At 31.5% G+C, this 22,818-nt stretch overlaps 1 protein-coding gene and 1 non-coding gene across 2 annotated transcripts in view; one reads left to right on the forward strand and one right to left on the reverse strand.

Moving 5' to 3' along the window:
• Positions 1-22,818, forward strand: part of stg1 (stargazin-like protein) — a 488,885-nt gene that overhangs the window by 394,558 nt on the left and 71,509 nt on the right. The gene's annotated exons all lie outside the window — the stretch shown is intronic.
• LOC143189380 (U6 spliceosomal RNA) lies at positions 1,281-1,387 on the reverse strand. The gene has a single exon (XR_013003839.1). It is a non-coding gene; the product is annotated as a U6 spliceosomal RNA (small nuclear RNA).

Below are 22,818 nucleotides of genomic sequence, written 5' to 3' on the forward strand. Positions count from 1 at the left end.
ATTAAAATAATAGATAATAAAAATTACAATAGAACATGACAACTGATTTCTCTAAAGATATCACAAGAGGTGTAACAAACCCGCGGCCGTCAAAAAGTTTGTAAGCCTGTCCAGGTGCTTGGGTTGGGCCGGTTGGTCTAATGACCTTGGCATCCCGAGTTGCTGTCTTAGTATTTCAAGCTTTCGACAGTCCAGAAGGGTGTGCTTGACAATCTGTTATATTTGGCATTGATCACATAGTGAAGGGTTTCTTCTTTTTAACAAATGCTCAGTCTACTGTATCCTATCTGCAGCCGAGCAAAGATGCTCAGTGGGAACCTGCTAAATTTATTAGGAGATTGATGAAAGACCCTTTTAATCTTCCACAACTTGTTATTTTCTATAAGGAGATCCCAATTAAGTTGATCCAGTTTTTTTGTATAGAATCCCTATGTGTGTTTTAGCGTTTTGCTTGCTAAATAGCACGCTCAGTTTAATTGAATTTTCTGCTCGCCATATAGTCAGCTCTTTCGTTACCGGATATTTCCATATGAGGGAAAACCCATAGATAATTTATCCTTACTCCCCTCTTGTCTAGTGTTGTGTATTCTGATAGTTCTGAGAGCTCTTTTATAGCTATAATTAGATGGTGGACTGTCTTTAGTGAAATCAGACTCTCCAAAAAACTCATTTAGTCCGACATTGGTCCGCCTATTAATGACCTATCCAAGGTAGATTTAGGTAATTCTCCTCAAGTTTGTAACCGAAGAGCTGTTTTATTATGGGGCGACTAATATTTTCTTTATTTAATACCTTCATGGATAGGTCTAGCAGTTTGGGAGTTACTGCCATGGTGGTATTACCGTCATTCTGTTAACTGCAGCAGGAAATATTGTTTTTCGTCGTTTGTAAGTCCTACGAAATATTGATGACGGACTTATATGCTTCTTATTGTAGCGTTGTTGTCTAAGTTGTTATAGAAGGAATAGACGAATTGGTTTAGTTCCAAATGAAATTTGAGTGAGCTTCTTAATTCATGAGAAGGAGCTCTCGTCGTGAACCAAGTGACAAAATATCTACCTCACATTGACGGCTCTCACCCAGACTAGTCCGATATGCTCACAGTATAATTCTCAAAGCAGCATTCTGGATTGGGTCAAGTCTCCTCACATAGGAGCGAGCTGCAGTGATGTAGCATTGACTTCCATAATTCAGCTTACTTCTAATTAGTGTCTTATATATGTTACTCAGACTTCTCGGCTGAATATTTTAGTCCGTTTTGATTGGCCCAATTAGATAATAAATTTGTGGAACGCTTCACGATTTTGCGTATCATCCTTGCGCAGAGGCCATGCTAATATTCTCTGTATTGTTCCATTTTTAGTATATGTACCACTGAAGCGAGTACTTTATATGCAATTTATTAGAGAATATCAACTGTATATTTAAAGTATTATATAATTAAATAAGTTCGCCAATTGATAATAACTACAAAATGACCATGAGGCTCAATGTAAGCCAAGAGAAACGCTTATTCGCTTTAAGGCTATTTACCTAGTCTGGATACTGGCATGAGAAGGAAGTTTTAGATTTGATAACAGTTCACTTGAAAAGTCTACTAGAATAGGGAGATACTAGATAGTATATTATACTAGATAAATACCACTAGATAGATTCTAGAATAAAATCCATATGTTTTAATTAGCCCTAACCCTCAAAAGATACGTGTATAAATTGGACAGCTCTCGGATCATTAGTTTGTGAATTATAGCATTTTGGGTGAAGCAACTTTTGTTATTGTGAATTGATTTCCAGCGTTGATAAAATATTGCATTTTGAAGGGAAAAATACCGTTGAAGCAAAACCTTGGCTTGATGCCGAGTTTTCGGACACTGCCCCAGGAAAATCAACCATCAAGGATTGGTATGCTAAGATTAGACGTGGTGAAATGAGCACCGAAGACGGTGAACGCAGTGAACGCCCAAAAGAGGTTGTTACCGACAAATACATTAAAAAAATCCACAAAATGATTTTGAATGACCGTAAATTGAAACTGAATGAAATAGCAAACACCCTAAACATATCAATTTAACGTGTACATCATGTTATTCATGGTATGAGAAAGCTCTGTGCAAAGTTAGCTAAGGTGCCGCGCGAGCTCACTGTTGACCAAAACCAACAACGCGTTGATGATTCGGAGCAGTGCTTGAAGATAATCAAGCGTAATAAAACCAAGTTTTTGCATCGGTCTGTGACAATGGATGAAACATGGCTCCGTCATTTAACTCCGAAGTCCAATCGACAGTCATCCGAGTGGACCCACACGATGAACCCGCTCCAAATCGTGGGAAAACGCAACAGTCGGCTGGAAAGGTTATGGCGTCTGTATTTTGCGATGCGCATGGAATAATTTTCATTGGCTACCTTGAAAATGATAGGACCATCAACCGCGACAATTACATAGCGTTATTTGACCGTTTGAAGGACGAAATCGCCGAAAAACCGCCGCCTCTGAAGAAAAAGAAAGTGCTGCTTCACCAAGACAATGCACCGTGTCACAAGTCAATGAAAACAATGGCAAAAATCCATGAATTGAGATTCGAGTTGCTTCCTCATCCACCGTATTTTCCAGATTTGGCCCCCAGAGATTATTTCCTATTTTCAGATCTCAAAATGCTCGCTGGGAAGAAATTTTCGTTCAATGAAGAGGTGAACGACGAAGCTGAGGCCTATTTTGCAGCAAAGAAGAAATCGTACTACAAAAATGGTATCGAAAAAGTTGGAGGGTCGCTATAATGAGTGTATCGCCCTTAAATGGAATTATGTTAAATACAAAAATTAATTTTGCCAAAAAAATGTGTTTTACTATGATACGCCGGGGACTTTTCAATTGACCTGTTACATAGTTATTTGTGAGCTTGATCAATATAAAATATTCATTTCAGTAGGATGTAATGCAGCACATTTTATTATTTACTGTGCAAAGCAATTAATATTGCCTATATTAATTTAAGTATGAACGAGTGAGTATTCAAACAATCTTTTGTTAATCTAATATGGAATTAATGGGTGAATATTATGAAATGTAATCAGATGTATATATTATTTTATGAGCTGTTAAAACCTGTTGAAAATATTACAGTTACAAACATTTTATTAATGACTGTTATGTGTTACATGTTCCTTACAAAAATTTACGTTACAAGAAGTTACAAGAATCCTTTGGAACACAGTATCCTAAAGTAGTTGTTTATTGTTAATTTCAGACATCAGGTTTATCTGGGCTATACCTATATTTAATATTGTTTTCAAACTACAGTCGTCGGCATCTAATCGGATATATAGTGACCAATTAACAGAGTACCTCAAAATGCATTCTGTCTTACTCAACCCGGTTAACCAGCTTTTGGCGTAACTCGGATATTTTTTCGTTATTGATTTTTTTTTGTTATTTAAGATTAATACGATGACACTTTTAAATTACTTGTGCTAAAGCTCTGTGTAACAAATTGACAGGTCCTAAAAACTTTGGCTTTTTAAAATAATGGACGAACAATAGATATAAATATAAAGACACACGTAATAACTACAATTTGTCCCTAATTTATGTAAAATAATAATAAATATTATTGAATACACAAATCAGTAATTATTATTTATCTATTTAAACGTTATGGGCTTTACGAAGAATACATATTACACATTTATACGAATACATTTAATTACGAAACATATATTTTTTAAATCAATAGAAATATATGTCAGTATTTGTAATTTTATGAAAAAACAAAATAAAAATAAAATGGCTAAGAATAAAATTGCCTATAGCCTCAACATCTTTAACAACTTAGATTTCTAATAAATAAAACAAAATTATATATTTTTTACTCTTTGTGATTCCACAATCTGTCCTATGAACAATAAGTATTTCTAATGTTTATATTATATTTACATGGTATGCAGAAAATCACTTCATTAAGCGGTCTTCTGTATAAAATATTATCTTAATTAATTAGTTTTATTCTAAAGATTATTTTAAAGTCTACATATGTCTAATAATCATATCAGGTGGTGTTAAACGTTTTAGTCTACGCACTTCACTATCACGTGGCATATTTAGCTGATTAGCGAGTACATTGGGATGCACTGACACTCTTTCGAAGTATTTCACACAAACACGTTGAATTACACTCGTTATAGGTTTTAGAAGAATATCGCGTTGTATCACTTTATTTGAAATATAGTACGGAGCATCAACAATGGCACCTAACAGCTTATTTTGGAACCGTTGAATGATGGATATATTAGAGTTGCTAGCGATACCCCATAGTTGGATTCCATATGACCAAATAGGTTTGAGTATAGACTCATACAGCAACACCTTGTTATTTAATGATAACTTGGATTTGCGTCCGACGAGCCAATATATTTGATATAATAATCCGAAGTTGTTTTCGTTTAGAGTGTATGTGCTTCTTCCTGGTTAGGCGTCGATCTAAGTGCATACCAAGATATTTAACATGCTCTGCTTGGGGGAGTTGACGATGATTGATATGCACTGGTGGACATATCTTCATGAGATACCAAGATTGCTGTGTCATCTGCGTATGTTGCAACAGTAGTTATTTTTGTGGTGGTCAGATCGGCCGTATACAGAATATACAGTACTGGACCCAGTACACTACCTTGCGAAACTCCTAAATATATGGGATTTAATTCGGTATGTTCATCGCCTTGATTTACAATAGAATGTCTATCAGTGAGATACGATTTTAGTAACTGATAGTCCGGATGAGGGAGAAGTTTCTTAGTTTAACCTGCAAGCCCGTATGCCATACTTTGTCAAAAGCCTTTGGCATTTAGGTCAGTGTTTATTTTGTTTACAAGTCTGTGCACTTGTTATATAGTTCCATGCTTATAGCGAAACCCAAACTGATGTTCTGGAATAATTTTTCTTTTTTCGATTATATTATTCGAAAGTCTTGGGCATAACCAAAAATACTAGCCATATAAATTAAAATAAATTATTAATTTAATTTTGAGTTCTCACATTTAGTGAACTATAATACAAAAGTAAGTTAACTATTCGTTTTTAAGTGATTTTAGTGATATAAAATGATGAAGTTCATTCCTCGAATACTATAATAAGATAGGACGAAATATATTTCTATTATTTGCTGGTCGTTCCCGCTTTATCTTACCGAAACTAGAATGGAAAAATAAATATTTTATCTATATTTTCTACGCACACAATGGAACTCCGTTGACAGTCACTAAAGTAGGCAACTACAAAAATGTTATTATTCATAGGAACATAGATCTTGACATTTTTTTATAACGCAGCTTTGGTTGATATAACAGATTTGTAGATATAAAGGGGCAAATATAAAATAAAGTAGATATTATTAGTTGAAATTCGGAGTTATGTATTAATGTTTGTTATCCCATATTCGATATGATTATCAACCTCAGATTTTACTATTTAAAGCCTTAGGGTATCTTCAACTGTTTTCTATATATTTCGGTATTCTGAAAACGAATATAATATTGAAAAAATTACAGCATATTCGATAGGGCACAATAGCGTATATTCAGTTCTGCTTCAGAATGGCGGATTTTATGTTCCCATTTCTATAAGTCCGTACCCATCAGAGACTTGCAATAACTTAGGTTTGGTTCTTCGCAAATTAAAATATGAAGACCATGGCAAGTGTTCTTGTTAATTGGCAAAGCGATTTTGAAACTGTATGCATGTTTGCGGGTTCTTATAAATCTATAATCAAGCCTATTTGGTCATATGGAATCCAATTGTGGGGTAGCGCTAGCAAGTCTAATATATCAATCATACAACGGTTCCAAAACAAAGGGTTGCGAGCCATTGTCGATGCTCCGTGCTATGTTTCAAATGAAGTGATACAACGCGATATTCCTCTAGAACCAATAACGAGTGTAGTTCAACGTTTTTGTGTGAAGTACTTCGAAAGAGTGTGAGTGCATCTCAATGTACTCGCTAATCAGCTAGATATGCGAAGTGACAGTGAAGTGCGTAGACTAAATAAAACATTTAATATACGATCTAATTATTGGGCATATATATACTTTAGAATGAGCTTTAAGTATCAAGTAGTTATTTTGTATAGGGGATCACTTAATTAAGTGATTTTCTATATGCCATGTAAATATAATATAAACATAACAAATATTTATTGCCCAGAGGGGCAGATTGTGGAACTAGTAAGAGTAACAATAATAATAATAAAATGTTGCTCATAACAAGATGGGTTTACCAAGATTCTCTTGCTTTTTGTGATTGCGATATAGCAGAGACCGAGCAAATCGCTCGACTAAAATGAATGGACCGCCGAGAGAGCTTAAAGATAGTGAAAACAACGTTTAAGTTCTTTTACCACCGCTGCACATAAAGTTCGGATTCATGAAGTCGTTTGTAAAATCACTTCTCAAATATGGAGGTTGTTTCAAATACACAGTTCCTAAGTTTACAGACCTCTCAGAACAAAATGCAAAAAAAAATCTTTTCGTCGAATCAGATATTAGACGGTTTGTAGAATTTTTCGTTTGTTGCTTCTGTGTATTGATTTGTTTATTGTTTGTCTAACACTTACTACTATTTTTTGAAAGGTCTTTATACGGGAACAGAAAATACTTAGCGATGAAAATTAGTTTATTTCGATGTTGAAGTCTACCTGTGACGGACGGGAGGATAGAGAGGGTATTAGATTAGGTCAAGGTTATGCAGAAGGACTAAAGGAATGAAGTAATAACAAAAAAAAGAGAGAAAAATATAGTCATGGCCACTTATACCCGAAACCATATGGTACCAATCCTCTAGCGTTGTCAATCTTAGAATCCAGCGTGTGTCGCCTAAAGAGCTCTCGAGATCTGCTAATTAATCCTCTTTAAGTGGTGCTACTGGGCAATGTACTTATATGGGGTGAAAATTCTTAAGGAGTCTTGCAATCATATAATCAATGGTCCAGAGACTGCTTGTAAAGTGGGAATCCAACCTTAGTTAGGAGTTTTACAGGATCCAGAATAGCAGGACGTAGTTCGTCATGGAGCGTTCTGATTTGATTTGAGATACCTGTAAGAATGGTAGTTTAGGTGTTCCATCTCGTGGTATAAGGGTTTTCATGTGGTGATGGAAAATCTGATTGGGCTGTAGTGGTCTTCGTCCATTATGTGGGAACGTCGACCCACATATGGATTCCATACACATATATGTATATGGATTCCTCCTTCCATGTGCATGTGTTGCACGTGGATCCTTTTAACTTGTTGATTCGCTAGATACTTCAATCACATCGGGGTACCAATTATAGAAATGTTGGTTTGTTGCTTGTGTGTATTGACGTCGTTTATTTGTTTATTCGAATACTCACTATTCTTTTGGGGAAGGAATTTGCGCGGGAACACAAAATACTGATTGATCAGAAAATTGTTTATTTCGATGTCAAAGACTACATATGCTCGATGGGAGATTGGACAGGATATTACATTAGGTCAAGGTTATGTGGTAGTGGTAAAGGAATAAAATAGTAAAGAGGAAAGAGAGAGAGAGACGTCGTCGTGCTGATCTTTTATGTACGGAACAGCATAATACCAATCTTCTAGTTTTGCCAATCTTAGAACCCTGACCTACAAAAATGACTAACCCACAAAACCTAAACAGCTCCTAAATAAATTACAATATAAAAAATTGTAAACTAAAACTACAGTGCATTTGTATCGTTATCACTTCTTCAAATATTTGGCCTGTTAAGTATGATAAGATCTATCTGGCTGCAATGTAAATATTTTTTTCTTATGATATTGTTGTAGCTCTGATTGCTTTACAATGTTTAAATAAGATTCAATGTTGCTGTTTCTTTGATGTTTCAACTATTTTTTTATTCTACCATGTGTAATTATTACAATAAAATTAACTAATTCGCCATTAAAAATAATTTTCATAATTTTTAAAATATTCATCTTCGTAACATAAAAAACAAATAATTAAAAATTTTAGTACAATTAGATCTTAATAACAAGATGTAACAATCGGAGTATAATTGAGCATATTTAAGATTACTTTAACTGCATAGCAAAGATAAGATAAAAATCAAAGATAAAGCTATAAAATATATAAAATTATGTATTGTGAAGACCTAAATATTAATGGCAGAGTTGTTTTTGAATGTTAACTTAAAAATTTCAAGATGCAGTTCACCCAGAGAGCTTTTTCTGAATTCAACTCGACGAAAGTAATAATAACCAGCTCAACACAAATAAACGAGGCGAAGCGAGAAAATGCATCGTAATGTATCTACGTGGGCAAATTTCATTTTCGATGAAAAAGGCGAAGACTTAGAAAATGTAATTTAGTACAATCCCGTTGCATTTCGATTTTTACAAGAAAAATTCATACCGCCAGCGCAGGTTAAACTTCTCTGTAATCCAGGACCGTTGAAAAAACCCGAGTTATCCCAGTTGCTTAAAGTAGCTTTTCGGAGCGGTCTTTGGGAAAACTGAAAAAAAAGAACGAAATGCACCATAAAAGAAAACCAGCATAAATTAATCGAATTTTTACTGTGCAACGAAAAATATTTTGAAATTTAAATTGCTTTTTCCGATTATATTAATTCTGATATTATATCACAAACGTTTGTAATAAACTAAATTTAATATTTAAAATAGAACGTCTATTTTGAACTTTTGTTTAAAAGATTGATTATAATTTTGCTTCACATCACTTTTAAAGTAATCATCAATGTATAGAGCAATCTTCTTAGTTTCAATGAGAATAACTTTTTGAAAGTTACAAAAATCTTATAACTTTAAAATGAAGTAATTTTAATTACAATTGCCAAGTTAAAACGTTTATTCGCCAAAAAAAGAACAAAGATAACATTAAACATAACCAAAAAAAAACTATTTATTTTCTATCATTTTAACACTATTATAATTCCAGTATACAACAAATATACCAACCACAAAAAGTAGTGATTGGCTTAGTAATGATGCTGTAGCAACATATGCAGAGAATATGGAAATCTTAACATCTCGAGGACTAGTATGATCAAATTATAACATCAAATAGATCAAAAATAAATCAAAATCTGCCTTTGTAGAAACACATATCCACTAGTATATATTAATAGTGTAAATTGGGAAACACATATTTGCTAAACTCAACCAATTTTATTGGTTTGTCAGACGCAAATTGATATTCTACCTGATAGTAGCTACATAATATTAAGTTATTGCTTAGACATCTAAGATTACATCAATACTTAGGTATTAGCACCTACGAAATCCAATTATGTTGTACTTTTAACAAATCTAATGTATCCATCATTCAACGGTCCCAGAACAAAGTGCTACATGTTATAGCCAGTGCTTCGTACTAGACTTCTAATGAAGTGATACAGCATATCTTTATAGAACCCATAACGAGTATAATTCAAAGTGTTAGTATTAAATAATTCAAAGGAATCAGTGCACATCATTTGACTTGCATATGAGCTAACAAGTGAGTAGTGAAATCGTTTACAACCTTCTTATCTGATGAACATTTAATATAAAACCAATATAGAAGATATTTAATACATTTAAAATAATATTATTATTTCGTCTTGATTCCTTAATCAGAATCCCCGATATATCTTATTATTAGAATATTCTGCTTATGTTCTTTGTTTCCACTTTATATGTATATTTTGTTTTAATCTACAAATATCTGTTATGTTAAAAATTAAAATCAATGCTCCTGTTAGTGTCGTTGTTCACTGTTGTTGGTACCACAAGACTTCGAAGTTCGAAACGTTCTGGCTTCGTATTATGTTGTATCAAATCGGTCAAGAAGTTTCATACAGAACGCCAATACCAGTTTAAAGACTTTAACCGTAATTGAATTCGTTCAAATGTCGAAAAAAGTCGAAAGGCAATAACAAAATGTTCATCTCTAAATTTTACTAAAAAATGGTTAGATATGCTGATTCACTATGATTATTCATATGAATCATAGCGGCCGTATGGCGTATGACGATGTTGCTGACTCTTCATTCAACAAACACACCCCATCTATAATAATATTAGGAAATAGACATAATAATTAGAAGAGACAAAATAATGTGAACGCAATAGTAAATCTTATATCTGTATAAGTAAGTATACTGCGTAAGCGACTCTGCTCAGTTTACATACCAAGTCTTGTAGGTTAGGTTTCACAATATTATAGGCTTTATTCTGCGACGATTAAATCAAGCGATCGGTGAAATTTGGGATCTCTCAGATGTTGTGTAACGTTTCAAGAGTAATAGTATTTACCGTGTGGAGAACATATACAAAACATGGTAAAATATCAATGGCAAGTCATGTAAAAGGAGTGAGGCTAGACAACATAAAACTACCGCGGCAAAAGTGACCACAGAACTCAACACTCACTCAAGTACATATTTCAACAAGGAGTATGGCAGCAGTACCTCAAAGCTAACATTTACGAAAAGATTCAGACATTCAAAAGAAGCATACGAATCGGACTGTCTTCTTCGAGTTCGATAATTTGAGCCGCAACATCGTAGTATTCAACTGATACTCATTCACATTATTGCTCATCACAAAATTCACAAGTTACCAATTACCATATTCCAAGATGATTATTTAGCCTTGGCTTAAGGATCATCACAATATAATGAAGCATCTTTGTTGGTCAGTACAATCACCAGACCTCAATATAATACAACTCTTATGGAGAGATTCAGAACTGAGGGTGAGGAGTTGACATCCATCTCCATTATCATTGAAGCAATTTATTAATTATGAGAGAAATACATATTTTATATATGTCAGTTGTTCATATTATTTTATGCATGTCCCGTACATAGATGGCCTGAAAGAGAAACATTGGGGATCAACTCTCCGATCCTACAGTGCCATTGGCAAAATAATCAGTTAATTTAATAATCATTTTTTCTGATGTTAGATTCTGATACTTTATTTCCAAATGGGTTACTTTAGTGACGCATATATACCTGCAATTCGTCTGAGTACATCGACCATATGTAAGCGTATCTTATTTCTCTTGTTTTAAAAATTGTCTTAAGTTATTAAGTAGTAGAAATATCGATTACAAATAAACATAAAATAAATTCAAACTATTTAAATATTCAATGATATTGGTACATTATATTAACATCAATTTATTCATTTTATTGAACAAAAGCAATAAATATTGAATGATTATCATGAATCGCAGATGAAGTAATAAACAATCCGACATATTCGATTTATTTATAATACAATAATAATTTCCTTAACATATCTCATAGATCAACACAAATAAAGTTACAATAATTAAAATGTGCTATCCAATTTGCAAAGATCAATTAGTTTTTCATTAAGTAAATTGGATTATACTTCACATGTTCGCCTGCTCTCCTTATTATTATATTATTAGTAATAATTAGTTTAATTTAATAGAATATCCAGTATAAATAACAGCCATAAATCATTGTGAATTACGAGAAATTACTTTGTCCCAAAGATAACAGGTTGGAAAAATAAATTGATTTAGTATCAAGTTCCGGCTTTGTGAAAGGATATTTCATTATATGTTAACGAGTCCCAAAGGGAACCTAAATTCGCCTTTTATCTACTACCAAGTAACACCAGATAAACCCAAAATTATTGTATGCTGTTAATGGTTAAGTTCGGATAAAATGTTCAAACTTGGCTTTTGTGGATTTTCAACGAATTTTTAAGTAAAATTCGAATCTAAATCCTTTATTGAAGTCGGTTTTATGGAAAGTGATTGAAAATGGATTACGCTAAAGCTTTAAGCTTCTAAAGAAGCACATATTTTTCGAGTTTTTATTATTTTGGGTCGTTTTAAATGTAATTTTCCATATTTTTGCTGATCGGTGTTTAACCTTATCTTTTCTAAAATTAGCTTTTTTGGCATATTTAACGTTTACCATTTTTTGTACTAAGAGCAGCAAAGTTTAGTTTTAACAGAAAAATTTAAGATCTCTTTTTTATACGCATTGATAAGTGAGCTTTAATATATAATGAAGGAACAGTACTATTAAAATTATAAGTATTAATATATAAAATTTTTTATATAAGTAGTCTGACACGATTATGGATATGATTACTTCGTAAAATAAATTACGATTATAATTATTCCGTATATGTTTAGGAGTGTTCTCTATTACGTTAGCTGAAAGTTTAACGTGACATTATTTTCAGGTCTGTAGTACTATTTGAGCATATTAATTGAAGTAATACTTCCCTGGCGCTCTATTTTACTTACGAAACACGGAATAGATTTAAACTCAATACCAATAAAATTTTTAGAATCTGGATCTGGAGAATACGGTGGATGAAGAATTCGAAGCCCAATTTATGGATTTTTGACACTGTGCGTGGTCTTGGTGAAGCAGCACTTTCTTTTTCTTCAAATACGGACGTTTTTCTTCGATTTCCTACTTCAAACGGTCCAATAATGCTATGTAATAGTCGTTATCGATAGTCCTTCCTTTTTGAAGGTAGTCAATGAAAATTATTCAATGCGCATCCCAACATACAGACGCCATAACCTTGCCAGCCCACTGTTGCGTTTTCCCACGTTTTGGAGCAGGTTCATCGATTGCAGTCCACTCGGATGACTGTCAATTGGACTTCGGAATGAAACGATGGAGCCATGTTTCATCCATTGTCACATATCGATGGAAAAACTCGGGTTTATTACGCTTGATTATCTTCCAACACTGTTACGAATCATCAACATGTCGTTGTTTTTGGTGAAAAGTGAGCTAGCGCGGCACCCACTTTACACAGAGCTTTCTCATACCCAAATATTCGTGAGTGATATGATGTACAGTTGATTCAGTTGATATCTTTAGAGTTTCTACAATTTCATTCAGTATCAATTTATGGTCATTCAAAATCATTTTGTGGATTTTTTAATGTTTTCGTCGGTAACAAGCTTTTTTGGGCGTCCACTGAGTTCCCCGTCTTCGGTGCTCATTTCACCACGTCTAAACTTAGCATACCAATCCTTTATTTTCCTGGGGCAGTGTCCGGAAACTCGGCATCAAGCCAAGTTTTTGCTTCAACTGTATTTTTTCCCTTCAAAAAGCAATATTTTATCAACACGCGAAATTCCTTTTTATCCAATTTTTTACAATAACAAAAGTAAATAACAAAAGCCGTCAAATTTATACACGCATCTTTTGAGAGTTAAGGCTAACTGAAAAACTGTGGATGGATAATTATGGATTTAATTCTAGTATCGCCATCTATGTGTCAGGCCGGGGACTTTTCAATTAACCTCTTATTTCTATGTCAGTCTGCATAACCTCAAAATACTTTTCATTATTATAAAATTTCAATGAAACCACTTATTGTCATTAATCATTACAACAATCATTCTAATTGAGCTATCAATATCATTCTAACGTCGCCAAGTAATATTGTTACGTTTATGATTATGCTTGAATATACATGAATGATTTTATTGTGATCTGTATATAATTGCAGCTCTTGTCTTCTGAAAAACCTGCTCATATTCAAGTAAGCTGTCAAAATATCTCAGCATCTCGTTTTCACTCATAGTTATTATTTAATTTCAGTCCATTTAGTTTAGAGATCAGCATAGTGCTATATGGTCGATCTAACGAAGACGGAACAGTTTGCTCTAACGCAGGTGGATTATAAATAGCTTTGATAATTTTTATTACTTTGCTGACTCCATTTTATTAATCGACTAACTCGACTTATTAGTATCTTCCAACGAAGTAGTTGGAATTCTAATCTGCACACTTTTCTATCCAGCATCCAACAAGTAAGAGATTTTGGTCTATCGTCGAAACGTATATATAATCTGTTGAAAGTTATTTTGTACATACGTCATTTAAACTTGTGACATCAAAACATCACAATGTTACCGCATCAACTCTGAGTTTTAATTCAGTTTGGCTTTGATATGACTATATAAGATATGTGAAATCAAAACTAAGATTAGTAGAAGAATTGGGTATGCTCAAATGTTACAAATTGTTAAACTGTGTTTTTCAATCTAGTCTATTTGTGATTCCTCTTATTTGATACATAGTTTTTGTTTAAGTAGATATATACATTTCAGAATGACTCTGATCTATTGAATTTATTTGATGGTATTTTTATATACCGAATCAGAAAACTTCAATAAATCAATCATAATAATGCTGGTCAAGACATCATGAAAAAAAAAGAAAAAAGGACAGATATACATAACTAATAGAAAATATTTGGTCAACCGGCAAAGGAACTACTCCAGAGAGATCGTGAAGTAAACATGTCAAAGGAAAGAAAAATACGACAAGAACAACTGAATTAAGTACAATAGATATTTGATATCAAACTTTAAAATATTCTGTATCCCTAGTATGTAAAATAAATACATATTATAATTATTAATTAATTGACATTAAATGTCAATAAAAATGACTTATTTTCAATAAATGCGGAAGGTAATCCATTCAAACTTGGAAAAACAAAATAATATGCTGCGCGATTTAGAAGAGAAATGGTGAAAAATCCTTTAGATTTATGTTCATTAAAAAGCTGATTAAAGCAATTAATAATTAAACTCCTTTCAAATCTGTCCTGCACTAATTACACTCTTATTGATGTTCAAATAGTATGCTTTTGAGCTTTTCATATTTATATAACGTTATATCTATACAAGCATACACAGAAATGAACTCTAAGTGCAAAAATATATTTAAAAAAATTATTTTTAACTTAAGTTGCATTATTTATTTATAACTATTGCATATTTATTTAATATTTGAACCTATTGATTCATAATTTCATGCACTTAAAAAAATCGGATCAAAATGTTCCATTGAGTTTTGAGAAATGCAACGCTAAAAATCTAATCTAAGATAACGCAAAATTTATAAATATTTAGACAATTAATATTAGAATATCCAAGATAAAATAAAATGTTTGTAATGGCTTTAAATAAATTCTAATGAAGAGCTTTGGATCAAAATAATATCAATTTATATTTACACGACATAACAAGATGTGAATTCTTATAAAATACATCTAATCTTATCAATACACCATAAATTTCCATTGTCGAACTATAGGATGTCACAGCTAATAGTATAAGCCTATTAACTATGCATATACCGATCGTGTTAATTTTTTTAAAATATTGTCCGCTGAAAGAAATCACCAATAACGAATATAGTAAAAATAATATAACATTTTTCTAAATAATATTTTAAAATAAATTGTTAGCATATTAAATAGTTCTGGAGATAGTAATCGATTTTGATGAAAATCGCCATATATATTTTTATCAGATTCCTTGGAAGGGCCTGCTAGATCTATATTAATATTATTAATTATATGCAACATTGGATATTATATTGGCTCAGTACACGAATATATCATAAAATATTTTTAAGTCAGTGCCAAGCCCAAACAATACAGAAATAATATTATAATTTTGTAACATATACAAAAATTTAAATTACCAACAAAACAAGTCTAAATTAATGTTTGGGTTCGGCAATGACTTCAAACTGTTTGGTTGGTAGTAGTTACAATAATATTGTAATTACATAAATAGATTTAGGTAGGTATTAATCTTAATTGTGTGTATATAACAGAATAAGAAATACGTGTGGTAGATAAGTTAAATAAGCTTTTTGTTTATATTTATTTAGTTATTACAACAATTATTATGTACATATCTTACTCTAAAATGATTTTTTTACTTGATATTCTTGTTGGTAAAAGGGAGACGAATATAACAAAACAAATATACATATATATCAAAAAAATTTCTAAACATTAGTTGGTACTATTTAAAACGGATCTCGTCCGATGTTCAATATTCTTTCTCATACAGTATTGGTTGTTCCCAATATTTACAGCCAGAATCTAACAAATAACTGTATGGTACCACCCCATATATTTTGAGCAATAAATAACCTGTATATAAATATATAAATAGCATAATTACATAAGATATACTAAATTAGGACTATTAAAGATTTGGATATAAAGCGGAAAACATTTTAAGATAATATTTCTCGTTGGCAAACCGAAAAACGGGATAATTGTTCCCTTCCTTCTCCAATACAAATTAACCGCTTTCAGAAAAAAAAGAAAATTACAATATTTAAATATGCAAATTGTCCAAGTTAAGATTTACCTCTTAATTAGCGCGGAGAAAGGTTTGCTTATTTAATAGAATAAGACTTGGTACCCTTAAAAATTCCTTAAGTATCCGGCAATCGGGGGATCGGCTAAAACACCCCGCGGGAGCTTTCCTTCGCGTTCCGAGGAAAATTTAAAGTTTTACAAATAATTTTCAGTTTTAATTGGGTGGAGTTAATGAGTACGGTATCGGAAGAGTTATTGGGAAAACTTTCTCGGAGAAGTAATATTAGACGTCTTTGCTAAAAGAAAATCCACCGGATTTAATACAAATCTTCCTGTTCATTTAACGATGAGATTAATTGAAACTTGAAATATAATAACAAATTTTTTGTAATTTTTTGTAAAAACTAGTAATATCCATATTTTATTGTACATTATCACGCCTAAAAATAGTTATTATAAAAAGATTTATTTCATATACTATTACTTCATCAAGATCAATAAGTAAGTCTGACAGATATCACCAATAGGCTAATATGATTTCTAGATAGTTCCTTTCAGGTAAATTAACCATATTGACTGATACGTTAAGGTTTAAGGCAATTCTTCTAGAAAACAATTTAGAAAGTCCACAAAACAGTTTCAAAAATCAGATCATAAGTTCTTTATAGGTGAGACAAACATATACCATTTTACACGTCTGTTCCGACAAAGATTAAAAAAAAAGTTACTCAGAGAGATGGTGTCAATTTAAATTATGTAACTGTTCAAATACAAAGTTCTAAATTACGTTATTAGCATACCTATGTTTAAGAATCCTTCCTGTAAATAATAACAGGAGGGACAAAACTTTTGGATAAAACTTATGGATAAATATACGCCACAGGAATGCACTGAAATAGTGATAATATTTAAATAGTATAATGGTTTCATTATTGCCACTCAACGGGAATTACGTTGAGAGTGGGGGTGGGAGTTAAGCCGATATAATTTTTTAATCATAACGAAAAAAAAACATAAACATTTAATCATCAAACAAACTTTTTATAAAAACTAAACTTACTTATCCTTTTCTCTGAGAAAAGATATAGGCAATCAAAATAGTAACGGAACTTTTGTCACACGTTGAACTACTACTATACATCACCAATTCCGACTGAAAGAACTAAAGACTAAAAAATATTCCGGTACTACTCAGTGAAAAATAGCATTAGATGAAGACAATGATCATTATGATATAGATCTCATCATTCAAATATAAAAAAAATATATAAATCCTATAATAATCTACACATTCTGATAATTTTATGAATAAAATATTTCAATTCTTAATAAACTTTAACCATAATTTTATGTTATTATTGTAAGCATAAGGAATTAAATCACACAATATGATTTGGACATGTTTTGCGAATGAAAAACTAATCGAATTCATCATAAACCTCTATGGCTGAATCAACAGCTTCGAAAAAGACTTGGACTGGGAGTTGAGAAGTAGACACTCCTTTCAAGCGCTGGCTATGATTGATGGACTTAATGAACTCAACCTCTTATACTCCATTAAATTAGAAGTGAATCACGGTGCAAGATAATATGGACATAATGTACTATACAGTACCATGATACTAGTCTCAGCTGGAATAGAGCTTTGGCAAACATGCACAAAACAATTTATTATTTTATTGTTATTATTGCTAGGACTCCACAAAATAAACATACAGCCACTTTTTTCTCCAAGTAAAGATTATGTAAGTTATATTGGTATGTAATAATTATATAATATTATATATTGGTATATAAAATTATATATATAATATATTATATTGATAAAAATTAACTTTATTATGAATAAATAAAATCTGGGTCTTTTGGTTTCTAATTAACCTGCGTTTTTACCTTTCTCATCTTTCTGGCAAAATAAAGGTAGTACGTCATAGACATACTAGGTTTTCTATTGTTTCCTTCAAATACAGAAGGATCTACGTCTGTTGATTACTATAGATGGGACAGAGCTTTCCATTTAAGTGTTTCCATATATGATTTCACGGATTCACTCACACATGGCCCACTTTGACATGTTACGAAATCACTTAAACATAAAATATAATAATCATGCTATTAAAATTAAGACGACTATTAATAAATTTGCACTCATAAAAATAACGCCATTTACAATACTAACCTATTAAGTAAACTGGCCGTCAACTTAAAACGCAATTATGCTTGTTAAATGCTTGTAAATCCAGAATTAATGAACTAATTACCATGCACTGCACTCCAATGTATTTTATTTTATTGTACTAAATGTGAAATACTTCTGTGGTTTGGTTAGGTGTGTTGCAGACTCACTGCTGTGAAGTGATAAAACCACTTTATTATCTGTTTGTTTCGAGCCCTGGCCGATATGATCAAGGGCACACGTTTTATTAACATAAATGATAACAATGGAAACCGCAAATCTAGCAAAGTTGAAACCCTAATTACACGTTAAGGACTAATTAAAATTGTAACAACAAAATGTTAATAGCTTTTTAGATAAATATACAATGGTTTAAATTTACCTCATTTATGAAAGAATATATATGAAACTTTTCCTAGCGCCGAAAACTTGACTCTATGAAAATTATTACAAACCAAGGTATAAATGATTATACACTAAATTAGAGTATTAATTAAAATTTACTGTTTTTATAAAAGTAAGAATGGGATTCCACGATAAAATATGAATTGTCTAATAAAATGTCTTAAACAAACTTTATTTCAATCCTATTTTAGGTTAGTTGCGGCCTAAGAAATCCAGTTTTATTTATATAAGTGACATTTCAAATAAATATAGGCATTGACACTGAAGATTATGTTCTTCAATATTGCAATAATCTTTCACTGGAAGTTTTCCTGATATTAAATCCTACAGACATATTTTTCTCTGAATAATTACGTCGAGACAATTAACTAAAATAAAAGAGAATACAAGTTTGAATAGTATCTTAGTTTGAATTTACACAAAACACTATATATCATTACACATTCTTAAAAAAAAAAGGTTTTAACATTCCCTAGACAAAGCAGAACAAACTTAAGCACAAACTATCAAGCGTAACGTAAAGCTTATCCCAAAACTTGGCAAACCCACAGACTCTTCAGAATCCAACACGAGGATAAACATTCTGAATTCTAAGAAATACATTACAGAGTGCCGCAAGAAGTCTCCTCAGATCTCTGCTCTATGTTAGTGACATATCTAAACTGAAGGGACTTAAGATAGCTAGATTCGATAATACATTAACCCATAAGTCAATAACCCGAAAGCATCTATAAAGACTCTCTAGACAACTAACGCTAAAATAATAGACGGGTCAAATAATGGTGAATGAAATCTCTTTCTATATTTCTGATATAGCTAAACTATATCATAGTATAATATAGCATTTATAGTAGTACTAAATATGATATATATATATAAATTAAGATGGACTTAGCAATCCAACTAGTCAAAAAATCAAAATCAAAACAAAAAAAGAAACACGAATATGTATATCACGATACAAGAATACAGAGAAGCTGAGACTGAAGATATATCGAAAGAAAGATTGATGGAAGAACGCCAATCTAAATAAAGCAAGCAAACTATATTTCTTTTATTATCATGGATGAGGAATGTATCCACTATCGTTGCGATAAAAGAGTGGAGTACTCAAAAAAAATGCGAACTCTCTGTCAGGAAAGTCATGGTCAGAGTATTTCGCCATGTTACTGCAACCTTCTTGATGTAAAATTCCAATTGGATGATAGAATTCGCGAGAAGAGGCCTAGTTTGGATAAGAAAAAAATATGGTTTTCTGTATGACAGCATTGGTAAAACTGCCGGATATGGGTACGATTTGCTTAGCTGTCTACCTATTCTCAGCATTTAGTACCGCTGACTACCTTTTATTCCACAAAATTTAAGAAATTTATTTCAGTAAACTATCCAGGAAATCATTTAAGAGTGCCGTAGATAAATATTTTTACAACTCTTACTGTTACTTCTGGAAATATTACAGATATCAGTATTGATAACAGTGAACCATTGCTCACGAGAAATTGTATCAAATAATAAATAATACCCGTCAATGATATCTCTTAGAGATTTCAACATTAAAAATAAACAATACTTATAGTAACAAAATAGAGAAGCTCCTTAGCAATGAGTAAGTAAATTCAATTTTTTTTTAATAGTCAGATTTTTCATCATATTGAAGTAAAATAGAAGTAATTTTTTACGTATATTACTAAAAGATGTTAGATATTTCTCTTAGAATGAACATCAAGTGTTAAATGTTATTAATTATAACAATAATTGCACCAGTTTTAATCATTATAAGTAGAGAACAAGAAGTCTAAGACAAACTGTACCCACGGTTAATCTATAACGAGGCGGAAAATAATGTTTTAAAGTCTCAGGCTGTAGAAGTTGTACACCATTATTCGTAATTGGGCAATAACTAACATGGCATGAATGTGTCTACAGATGTTCAAGTGGATCGATGAATATAATTTCTACCTTTAGTCACCCTATTTCCTAAAGGGTTGTGTTTCTGCGTTGAAGTCGGTATTTGGCGCAAGTGTTTTGCTATATTGCTTTTGTTCTCCGGAGCATGGGTTCTTGATGCTATTTAGTAAATGGATTTTACAGTTGCCGTGGCAAGTAACGCATTGACAAAATAACTTTATATAAATCGATTATACACGAATGATTTCCTTGTTGGTAAATGAATAGAATTTTAATGCGCTGATATGTAAGTGTTCTTGAATGGAATTCATGAATAATAAATAGTAATATGCGACCTCTGAAATAGTACTTCAATAACCGTATTAGAAATTTGCATAATGAAATTTTTACAAGATATCGAATTTAATAAATGTTGAAATATATTATTAGATTAACTATGTTGTATAAAAGAAAATAAAAATACAAGAACACAACTCAAGTCATACTTTGTATATTAGTAGGTTGATATTCAGTTGAAATAAATATTCATCATATAATAAATAGAGAATATATTTTCTAATAAATTTGTTATAATTATTGCATTTTAAGTTTTATTGTAAATTTGTCAATAACTTTTCCATAATTAATCTTACTACTTATGCCATAATATATATCAAAATATCCTTGTAACATATAATTTCATTTATATTAAAAACCTGATTGTGGTTCATAGTTTAGTATAAACTAAATGTAACTATTTTTTATTGACATTAACATATTTCATATAACGTCACAATCAAACAAAATTAGTAAAAAAAACTGATGTAACATATACATTAAAGTCATCACGCGTTAACTTAAATTATGTGATATTATATTTTTCTATATATAATATATTTTACTACACTCATGTATCAAATAGTATTCATGATCTTCTCGTACTTATTCACTGCAAACCAGTATTCACTCACTTCAAAAAGCGACGTGCTATAACTATAAAGAGAGCAAAATAATTCTTCTATAACCATTATCAGGCACATCGAGCTTTTGAATTTACATGAAAAATTCACGATTTGAGAGATTTGGCAAAAATATTTTTGATTAAATGATTTGGTTACTAAAAAATCATTAAAAAATTTCAAGACCATTTAAATCAGCCAAGTGAAAGCAGAAATGATAAAGGCCGGTGAGCTCATATTATTCCAACTTCCAAATTTATATTATTTAGCAATTGGCGAGAGCACCGCCAGCATGACGTGGAATATATTTCAAATGCAGTTTGTAAAAATCTAAGTGTTTTAAACTCGGAGCGGATTTTATATTCTCATTTTACTAATTAAAACCTTCTAGTTAAAAAGGGACAGAATGTTGTCAGAATGCATCGGAATATGTAGCCAAATCGGTCTATCAAATCCGATTTGTGTTGGTACTGGTCGATCCTATTTTGAAATGTCTATAAAATTCTTCAAAGCATTAGTGATATTAATTAGAGTTTATAAACCGACTTTAACTTTTGGTTTATAACTTTTATAAACCAAAAGTCAAAGTTGATGCCGCAATATTAAATAAACATAAATTTTGATGACGTGCGTTGGCTGTTTTACTTGATAAACTATAATTCCAATATTACTATATATTATTGTATACACTGTCCTTACTTTCCACAAAAATTAATATGTATTAAAAACACTTCTGTTCAGGCATCTCCGTGAGTATGAGAAATAATCATACTTCATTTGAAATCTGAGAAAATGTAGTCTCTTCACTGTTTTTTCAACACAGTAATCGACACAATTATGCAAAAAGTAATTAAAAGGGATACATGACATTGTGACTACATGTGAGAATTTTCTTTCAAAATGATATGATTTCAGCAGTTGATAATAATTAGCGATAGCAATTTGCTTATTTTTTCTTGAATAGTCCCAAATACCATATATGGTCAAAAGCTTGTGAGATGTCCAGAAATACGGAAGGGCAGTATTTCAATTCTTCAAATGCCTTTTCAACAACCGTTGTTACTTTGCGCACTTGGTTCATTTTGAGTGGTGATTTCGAAATCCAAATTGGAAATCTAGTATTTTTATTTACAGTTTAATACGTATTAAGAGCAATTTATTAAATAATTCTGATAACGAAGTGAATACGACAGCGAAATAGTCCTGTAAGATTCTATTTGTTCTGTCGATTTGACAGGTTTTTTAAGA

This window comes from Rhynchophorus ferrugineus, unplaced genomic scaffold, assembly GCF_030347505.1.
Source record: "Rhynchophorus ferrugineus isolate W39M unplaced genomic scaffold, kcgeb_rfMv2 rfM1, whole genome shotgun sequence".
Taxonomy (NCBI): Eukaryota; Metazoa; Arthropoda; class Insecta; order Coleoptera; family Curculionidae; genus Rhynchophorus; species Rhynchophorus ferrugineus.